The following is a 9,192-nucleotide window of genomic DNA, read 5'->3' as shown; positions in this document are numbered from 1 at the left end:
TTTCCAGTCAAGAATACTTAGTCTCCTCCAATCTGACACAGTCTCAGTTTTTCTGTCTCTCATTGTCACTTTTGAAACATATTAATGATTTATTTTATAAAAAATGTGAAAGTGAAGTCGCTCAGTCATGGCTGGCTCTTAGCAACCCCATAGACTGTCGCCTACCATAGACTATAGCCTACAGGCTTCTCCATCCATGGGATTTTCCAGGCAAGAGTACTGGAGTGGGTTGCCAATTCCTTCTGCAGGGGATCTTCCGGACTCAGGGATCAAACCTGGGTCTCTCACATTGCAGGTAGACACTTTACCCTCTGAGCCACCAGGGAAGCCCCTTATTTTGTAAACTATCCTTCAATTTGGGTTTGTCTGATATTTTTTCATGATTAAATTGAGGTTATATATTTTGGGCAAGAATACCATGGAAGTGATGCTGTGTCTTCTCAGGTATGCAAGGTCAGTATGCATTATTACAGATGATGCTTATTTTGATCACTTGATTAAGGTGACAACTACCAGTTTTTTCCATTCTAAAATTATAATGTATCTTGTAGGGAGATACTTTGAAACTAAAACTATCCTGTTTCTCATCATACTTTTACTCATTTATTTTCTAATCCTTTCTTTCCTAGGATTACTAGATGTGGAAACTTCAAATACATCTTGTCTTTGCATCTTACTCACTTCCAAATTAAAGTTGTGCTTGTGTGTACCCGAGCAAAAGGGTCTAGGTCGCAGGCCTGTGCCCCAGCTGCAAAGGAGGTTGGAAATTCGAGTTCTGATTTCTAGACTGAAAGAATTTCTACAAATGTAAAGAAGACTTTCCAAGGGTAGTAGACAATGATGACTATGAATGATGTCCACTATTAAAATATTTTAGAGTGAAAAAACAAAACACAGGAAAAAAATATATGTATAGAATATTACCACTTGTATAAAAGCTAAATAGTCTACTCACACAGACTATCTCTGGAAGGTTCAAGATGAAACTGCTGCTGCTAAGTCACTTCAGTCGTGTCCAACTCTGTGTGACCCCATAGACGGCAGCCCACCAGGCTCCCCCGTCCCTGGGACTCTCCAGGCAAGAACACTGGAGTGGGTTGCCATTTCCTTCTCCAATGCATGAAACTGAAAGGTGAAAGTGAAGTCGCTCAGTTGTATCCGACTCGTAGCCATGAAACTAGTAACAGTTTTTTCCAGAGAAGGGAACTTATTATTATCAAGAGAAGATGAAGACAGTTATCAGAGTATATTCTTTTGTACCCTTTGATTTAAATGGATGAAAAGGAAGGAGGTCTGGCATGCTGCAGTCCATGGGGCCGCAGAGAGTCGGACACAACTTGGCAACTGAACAACAGTAACAACAAAGGAAGGAAGAAGAAAGAAAGAAGGAGGGAAAGAGAGGGAGAAAAGCACAATCTTTCTTGCTCTTCTCACTCAACGGTGGCCTGCAACAAGATCTCCTTTGCCCTTCCTCACTATCTTTACATTGTACTTGTCCACAGACCAGGACATACCTCTTTGCCCACTCAGGGAGAACATTTTAGAACTTGTCTGAGCACAGAAAGTACTTATTACCCACCCAACTGGAAAGGAGGGTGTAGCTGCAATAGGCACATTGTGATTTTTTTTGCATTAAATAGAACACAAACATGAATACAGCTACTGAGTCTCAAGGACTCAGTGAAAACAAAAATACATTTTCAGTGACTGTTGCCTTTTCTTAGTTGCCAGACTAGTGACACATTTATGAGCTGAATGCGCAATACAGAAATTTACATTGAGTAATGGCTTATTTGTTTTGTCAAATAAAACCATCAATCAGGGGAAAAAATCCCTCTTTTCTCTTTCTAACATTTTTCAAATTTTCTCTAAGTCAAGCATATAGAATTCTTTAAACTGTGCTGGATCATCTGGTAGAAGTGAAAACGTATTAGCAGAAGAAGGTCATTTGTGTCTAACAAGTTAAAGTAGCTAGGATGGTCAAAGGCCCTCTACTGGTTTATTTCCCTTTTCTGTTCAGTGAATAAGAACATGGCCACATCAATCATCCACTCCAGTGTACTTGTTACCAAGTCCAAGCTCACACCACTGGCCAGGCAACAGGCCAATAAATCAAGAGATGAGCTGTTGGGACAAAGAATAGCAACTTTATTTGGAAAGTCAGCATGTTAAGAAGATGATGGACTGGCAATCCAAAGAACCATCTTCCCAGCATTAGAATTCAGCTTTCTTTTATCCCAAAAGAGGAGGCATGTGTCTGGTTGTTTCAAACTTCTTGGTACTAGAATCCTTTGTGCTTGCAGCTGTCCAAGTAGGTCAGGTCACCATGTTTATGTAAATATTCAACAAGGTTCCTGTAAACCAAAAAGGTTCCACAACTTTTTGTCTCTATATGAGTGAAAAATGTTGTATCTTTAAAGGGGGGAAGAGCCTTGAAAATGGGCTATCCTGTATATTTTAGGTTTGTTCTTTTCTGTTATACCTTTATAGTCCACATGATAATGCAGACCTGACTAACTTACCTATTGAGGGTAATGATTTTCAGTCCAGCTCTGCAGTACTATAAGTATCTGATAATAGTTATTGTTTCAATATTTGCACTGTGAACCTGGAAATTTTTGAGATGAGGAAATATATCTCCTGAAGCACAATAACTATTTACTAACTAAAAAATATACCTTAAAACTGTTTTCTAGAGACTACAAGTTATTATCAGAGAAGGCAATGGCACCCCACTCCAGTACTCTTGCCTGGAAAATCCCATGGATGGAGGAGCCTGGTAGGCTGCAGTCCATGGGGTCGAGAAGAGTCAGACACGACTGAGCAACTTCACTTTCGCTTTTCACTTTCATGCATTGGAGAAGGAAATGGCAACCCACTCCAATGTTCTTGCCTGGAGAATCCCAGGGACGGGGGAGCCTGGTGGGCTGTCGTCTATGGGGTTGCACAGAGTCGTTCACGACTGAAGCAACTTAACAACAACAACAACAACAGGTTATTATAGGCAACTATCAAACTTCCAATTCTATCTCAAAAAACCATCTCTGAAGCCTTTTCTAAAGCTCCCCACCATGCCACACACCTGGGAGAGGTACACACCACTCCTCCATATTCCCTCGGATCTGAAGATAAAGTCTGTGCCTACTCTGAGTATTTTCAGCACTTGTTTCAGTGTCTAGCTCACAGTAATACCATGGATGAATGAATAAATAATCTTATTCATTGCTTGATGAACATGTGTGGATTAAATAACAGACTCAAAGTGTTGATTCTGCTTGTTTTTAAGAAGAATTCAAGCAAGCATTGCTTGTTAATATATTATGAAATTTTGAAGTTGAAAATATACTTTTTAATACACTTGTAAATCAGAACCTTAGAGGATGAATTGAACTATCACAATAATAAGCAAGTACTAAAAAAAAAAAAAAAAAACCTAAGACATTCAATATAGATGAAACTCAAAAACAATGCTAAACAAAAGAAACTAGACACAAAATAATATATATCATCCAATTCCATTTATATATGGTACAGATATCAGCAAAAACCCATTTAAGGATTTGAAGTCAGGATAATGGCTACTCTTGGTGAGTGGTGGTAGTATTAAAAACTAAAAGTTGAGATTAAGGGGCTTCTGAGGACTTGCAAAGTCCTGTTTCTTCATCTGGATGTTCATTTCACAGATGTGTCCAGCATGTGAAAATTCATCAGCTATATATTCTTGATTTGTGTTCTTGCATATAAAAGCATATTTCAATGAAAAGCTTAAAAAGGAATTTAGGCCAAGCAGAAAGCTTAAAACCAGTTAAATTCTTTAGCGCAATCTAGATATTTTCAACTAAAATAGAAAACCAATTTGGTGCAGAGAAAGCCATCACTACTTATGATCGTTTCCAAAATCCTGAAGACAGTCTATACTCTAATCAGTCATGCACAGTCTCCAGAAAGCAAGTCTTAGACACTCTCTACTCCAAATAAGTGCATATTTGCTCAGTTGGTATTAGGTATGCAAGAAAGTGGAACCAGATGACAGTTGACCACATTCCTATAGTTGACAAACTACCAAATTAGGAAATTCAGTTTCAAATTTTTAATCATTTTAATTCTAAAACCCCATATTTGCTGCTGTTTGTTCAACTGGCCTTTTAAAATTAAATGTAAAGTACTTTCAGAACCATAATAATGGCTGAATATGGTAATGCCAAGCAAAAACAAGGATTCCACTTCTAAATTTTGCAATATTTTAAATTAAACATAAGTTATCAGAAGCTTTATGTACTTGATGAAAATCGGTAAAGACTGTATTACTGCATGAAACTCCTCCGTGGACTGAAATTCGGGTGGTGGGAATCCCTTTACCCATTTTACAAACGAGAAAACTATAATTTCCTGTTTTATAACCCTGTATCCTCAAAGCTCAGACTCAGGCCTGGTGCGCAGTAAATACTCAACAAAAGGTTTGGAGAGCTGTGCCAATTGCCCAAGGTCACCCACCCTTCCTGCTTCCTTCGGAAGTGAATCCGACAGGAAGGTGAGTGGAGGGCTGGGTGGTGAATCTGAGGTGAGCCACCCAGACTTCAGCGAGGGGAGCGGCCTTAGGTTGCCCAGGGATCTTCCAACGTGCGTGTTTGGGACGCCTCGCCCTTCTCAGAGGTTTACACCATCCTCTTACTCAGAGATGAACCACTTTTGTTTCTTCCAGCTGGCAACCACAGGTGCTCCGGGCTGAGGCAGTTGAGCGGAGGCAGTTGTTCTTGCCTAGAGCCAGGGCTGAGAGGAAGTGGATGCACCCGGGATGTGAGTGACGAGTACACCCGCAGGGCGGGGAAAGTAGCAGGATCTTAATCACCAGGCTAGTCCCGGGCGGGCCTCGGGGAACTGGGAAACGAGAGGCGGTCTAGAGAAGGGTGGGCAGGATGAGAGGTCGCAAGAGGTGCGTGGGTCTGAGCATCCGCCCCGGTTCTCCCCGCTGTCCTGCCGCGCGGCAGCCCAGAGACCACCATTTGTCCGTAAAGTCTGCAGAGCGCCCCCTCCCTGGGCAGTGGGACCTGGCAGGCTGGGGCTAGTCGTGCTGCTGCCTGCCCGCCGCGCTGGCCGGCCGTGCCCGGAGGGCCGCGCGGGGCGGAGACCAGTCGGCGGGGGCGGGCGCCAGTCTAGGCTGTAGGTCCGCGCGCAGCACTCGCCCGCAGAGCCTCGCGAAGCAGCCGCCGCCACCGCGCGCCCCCAGCTCGGCCTGGGTGGCCTCTGCCCGCGTCTCCAGGAGGGCAGCGGCACACGTGCCCGGCCGCGAGACCGCACGCCGCAGGCTTGAGAAAGGAAGTGAGTGCCCAGGAGCTGGGCCCCGGCGGGGACTGGAGACTGGCGGGGGAGGGAGGCTGCGATGGGCACCGCTGGTTCCCCAGACCCCCGCTCCTGCCTTTCTGCGGCTTCCTGCACATAAGTAGCTGTTGAATTAAAAATCGTGTGATCAGCTTGTGACCACCTTCTCCAACCTTGAGCATCTGGCTGCGCAAAATAAACTCAGTCCAGCAGCGGTGCTGACCTTACGGGTAGGGAGGGGTTTCTACCCACCCACCACATTCCCCTGGGCCCCAGGACCTTGCATACCTGGCAAAAGACAGGCCAGTGGCCTTCGGACCCACTCACTCTCTGTTCTTCCAGAGGAAGCATTCGGTCTATTTCCCTCTCTGTCTCTCTGTCTGCCTGTGTCTGTCTGTCTTGACTGAGTTTTCTATAAAGGACCGCCGGAAGTGGGCCACTGGGTTTCCCCAGGGAAGGCAGGTGTGCTGGTGCGCTTTGCTTCTTGTTCTGATCTTTAACACACTAGGTCTGCTTTCCCAGCCGAAGTTTGAGGCTTTCCTCAACAAGCAACAGCTTGCTGCAGAAGTTCACTCTCGAAAAGAAAGGCGCAGAAAAGATAGGAGTGGAATGTGGGTAAACCAGATTGTCTAATTTTAGCCTGAATTTCGTTGTAAGGAAATCACTACCGCCTGTTTTTTAAATGAGAAATACTTTATTGCCCAGGTTAGGTAAAGAAAAATCCTGTCAGATTGCTCCCAAAACAAGCAGCAAGGAGTCATTTTAAAAGTAAGGTTATTTTCTTTATGTACAAAACATTTTAAATAACAAAGCCTCAAAGCATAGCATTTAAAAAGCTGTAAGAATCTTAAAGTCAAATACTTCAATACCATGTTAAGAATTTGACAGTGAAAGAGGTATCTTTATTGTCTCCTAACTGGGAAAGATTTATGTTAGTTACAATGTTTGGTGAAGGTACTGAGAATTTAGCTCATAGTTTTAAGTGTTGTATTTCATATTAACTTTGTAATATTATCGAAAATATGTCCCAGAGTGCTGGTTGAGAGTTTGGAGTTAGAACCTGAATTTCTGTTTGCACTCCATGATCTAACTTGCTGTGTGACTTCTGATAAATTACCTAGCTTTTCTGTTTCCTCATTTCTAAATGGGATTGCTGAGAGGATGGAGATAACACAAGGATAGTAGTTATCCCAGAGTACATCATTCTGCATGATGTACACAATAAATAACACCTGAGGCTGAAGATGACAGTGAGGTGGTTAGGCCCAACATAATCACTGCATGACACTCCCCATGCAAGAAGTCTTGTATGTTCCTCTGTGCATTGGGAGGTGCAAACATTAGGATCCTTCTAGTCGCCTCTGAACTCTTGAAGTTGAGTGGAACAAATGAAATCTGTTCTAAGCCTGTTCAGATTTGCATTTATCTTGTGATTCTCTTTTGCTTACAAATGTGAACAGTGACACTGGTGGTTTAATTATTGCTTTTTATAATTTTTTTAACTTTTTAGTGAAATATAGTTGATGTACAGCATTATGTTACAGATGTACAACAGTGATTCACAATTTTAAAGGCTATACCCCATTTATACTTATAAAATATTGGCTATATTCCCTGTGTTATACAATATATCCTATAAGCTATAAAGGTTATTTTATACATGATAGTTTGTGGCTCTTAATTTCCCCTATTTTGCCCCTCCATCCTTCCCTCTCCCCACTGGTAACCACTAGTTTTTCTCTAGATATGTATTCTCTATCTATATATCTGTTTCCTTTTTGTTATATTCAGTAGTTTATTATTTTAGAGTCCACATATAAGTGTTATCATACAGTATTATCTGTCTGCCTTATTTCACTTAACATAATATCTTCCAACTCCATCCATGTTGTTGGAAATGGCAAAATGTCATTCTTTTTTATGGTTGAATAATATCCCATTCCACATATTTATCCACTCATATGTTGATGGACACTTAAGCTGCTTCATATTTTGGCCATTGTAAATAATATCTTTACAATATGTATATTTTGTATCTTTTCAAATTGGTGTTTTGGGGGGATTATTTGTTTTGTTTTTTGATATATATCAGGAATGTCATTGCTGGGTCATATGCTAGCTCTATTTTTAGCTTTTTGAAAAACCTCCATACTGTTTTCCACACTGGCTACACCAATTTACATTTTCACCAACAGTGTATTGAAGGTTCCCTTTTCTCCATGTTCGCACCGTTTGTTATTTCTAGTCTTTTTGATCATCGCCATTCTGACAGGTATGAGACTGTATCTCACTGTGGTTTTAATTTGCATTTCTCTGGCGATTAATGATGTTGAGCATCTTTTCTTGTGCCTATTGGCCATCTGTATGTCTTCTTTGGAGAGATGTTTATTTAAGTCTTCTGCCCATTTTTTGAGCGGGTAGGGTTTTTTTAATTGAGCTGTATAAGCTGTTCGTATGTTTTAGAAATCAATCCCTTGTCTGTCACATCTTCTACAAATATTTTCTCCCATTCTATATGTTGTCTTTTTGTTTTGTTTATAGCTTCCTTTGCTGTACAAAAGCTTTTACATCTAATTAGGTCCCATTTGTTTATTTTTGCTTTTATCTCATTTGCTTTAGGAGACATACAAAAAAAAATGTTGTTACCATTTATGTCAAAGGTGTTCTGTCTATGGTTTCTTCTAGGAGTTTTATGGTTTCTGGTTACATTTAGATCTTTAATCCATTTTGAATTTTTGTATATAGTGTTAGAGAATATTCTAATTTCATTCTTTTACATGTAACTGTCCAGTTTTCCCAGTAGTACTTATTGAAGAGACTATCTTTTCTCCATTGTATATTCTTGGCTCCTTTGTTGTAGAATAATTGACCGTAAGTGTGTAGGTTTAGTTTTGAGCTCTCTGTTCTATTCCATTGATCTAAGTGTCTGTTTTTGTGCCAGTCCCATACTGTTTTGAGTACTATCAGATCAGATCAGATCAGTCGCTCAGTCGTGTCCGGCTCTGCGACCCCATGAATCACAGCACGCCAGGCCTCCCTGTCCATCACCAACTCCCGGAGTTCACTCAGACTCACGCCCATCGAGTCAGTGATGCCATCCAGCCATCTCATCCTCTGTCGTCCCCTTCTCCTCCTGCCCCCAATCCATCCCAGCATCAGAGTCTTTTCCAATGAGTCAACTCTTCTCATGAGGTGGCCAAAGTACTGGAGTTTCAGCTTTAGCATCATTCCTTCCAAAGAAATCCCAGGGCTGATCTCTTTCAGAATGGACTGGTTGGATCTCCTTGCAGTCCAAGGGACTCTCAACAGTCTTCTCCAACACCACAGTTCAAAAGCATCAACTCTTCAGTGCTCAGCCTTCTTCACAGTCCAACTCTCACATCCATACATGACCACAAGAAAAACCATAGCCTTGACTAGACGAACCTTTGTTGGCAAAGTAATGTCTCTGCTTTTGAATATGCTATCTAGGTTGGTCATAACTTTCCTTCCAAGGAGTAAGTGTCTTTTAATTTCATGGCTGCAGTCACCATCCGTAGTGACTTTGGAGCCCAGAAAAATAAAGTCTGACACTGCTTCCACTGTTTCCCCATCTATTTCCCATGAAGTGATGGGACCGGATGCTATGATGTTCGTTTTCTGCATGTTGAGCTTTAAGCCAACTTTTTCACTCTCCACTTCCACTTTCATCAAGAGGCTTTTGAGTTCCTCTTCACCTTCTGCCATAAGGGTGGTGTCATCTGCATATCTGAGGTTATTGATATTTCTCCCAGCAATCTTGATTCCAGTTTGTGTTTCTTCCAATCCAGCGTTTCTCATGATGTACTCTGCATATAAGTTAAATAAACAGGGTGACAATATACAGCCTTGACG

The 9,192-nt window shown here is 41.6% G+C and overlaps 1 protein-coding gene across 4 annotated transcripts in view; it reads left to right on the top strand.

Annotated features, from left to right (window-relative positions):
* The first annotated feature begins 4,527 nt into the window (after positions 1 to 4,527).
* Positions 4,528 to 9,192, top strand: part of FERMT1 (fermitin family member 1) — a 63,331-nt gene continuing 58,666 nt past the window's right edge. Inside the window, exons 1-2 of one of the 4 annotated variants that reach the window (XM_010836458.1) lie at positions 4,528 to 4,531; positions 4,703 to 4,797. The gene's annotated coding sequence lies outside the window, so the exon portion shown is untranslated. The other 3 variants (XM_010836457.1, XM_010836459.1, XM_010836456.1) reach the window with 3 other exon arrangements.

The sequence above is a fragment of the Bison bison genome, unplaced genomic scaffold (genome assembly GCF_000754665.1).
Source record: "Bison bison bison isolate TAMUID 2011002044 unplaced genomic scaffold, Bison_UMD1.0 scf7180017864063, whole genome shotgun sequence".
NCBI lineage: Eukaryota > Metazoa > Chordata > Mammalia > Artiodactyla > Bovidae > Bison > Bison bison.
This window is presented reverse-complemented; position numbering and strand designations above follow the sequence as displayed.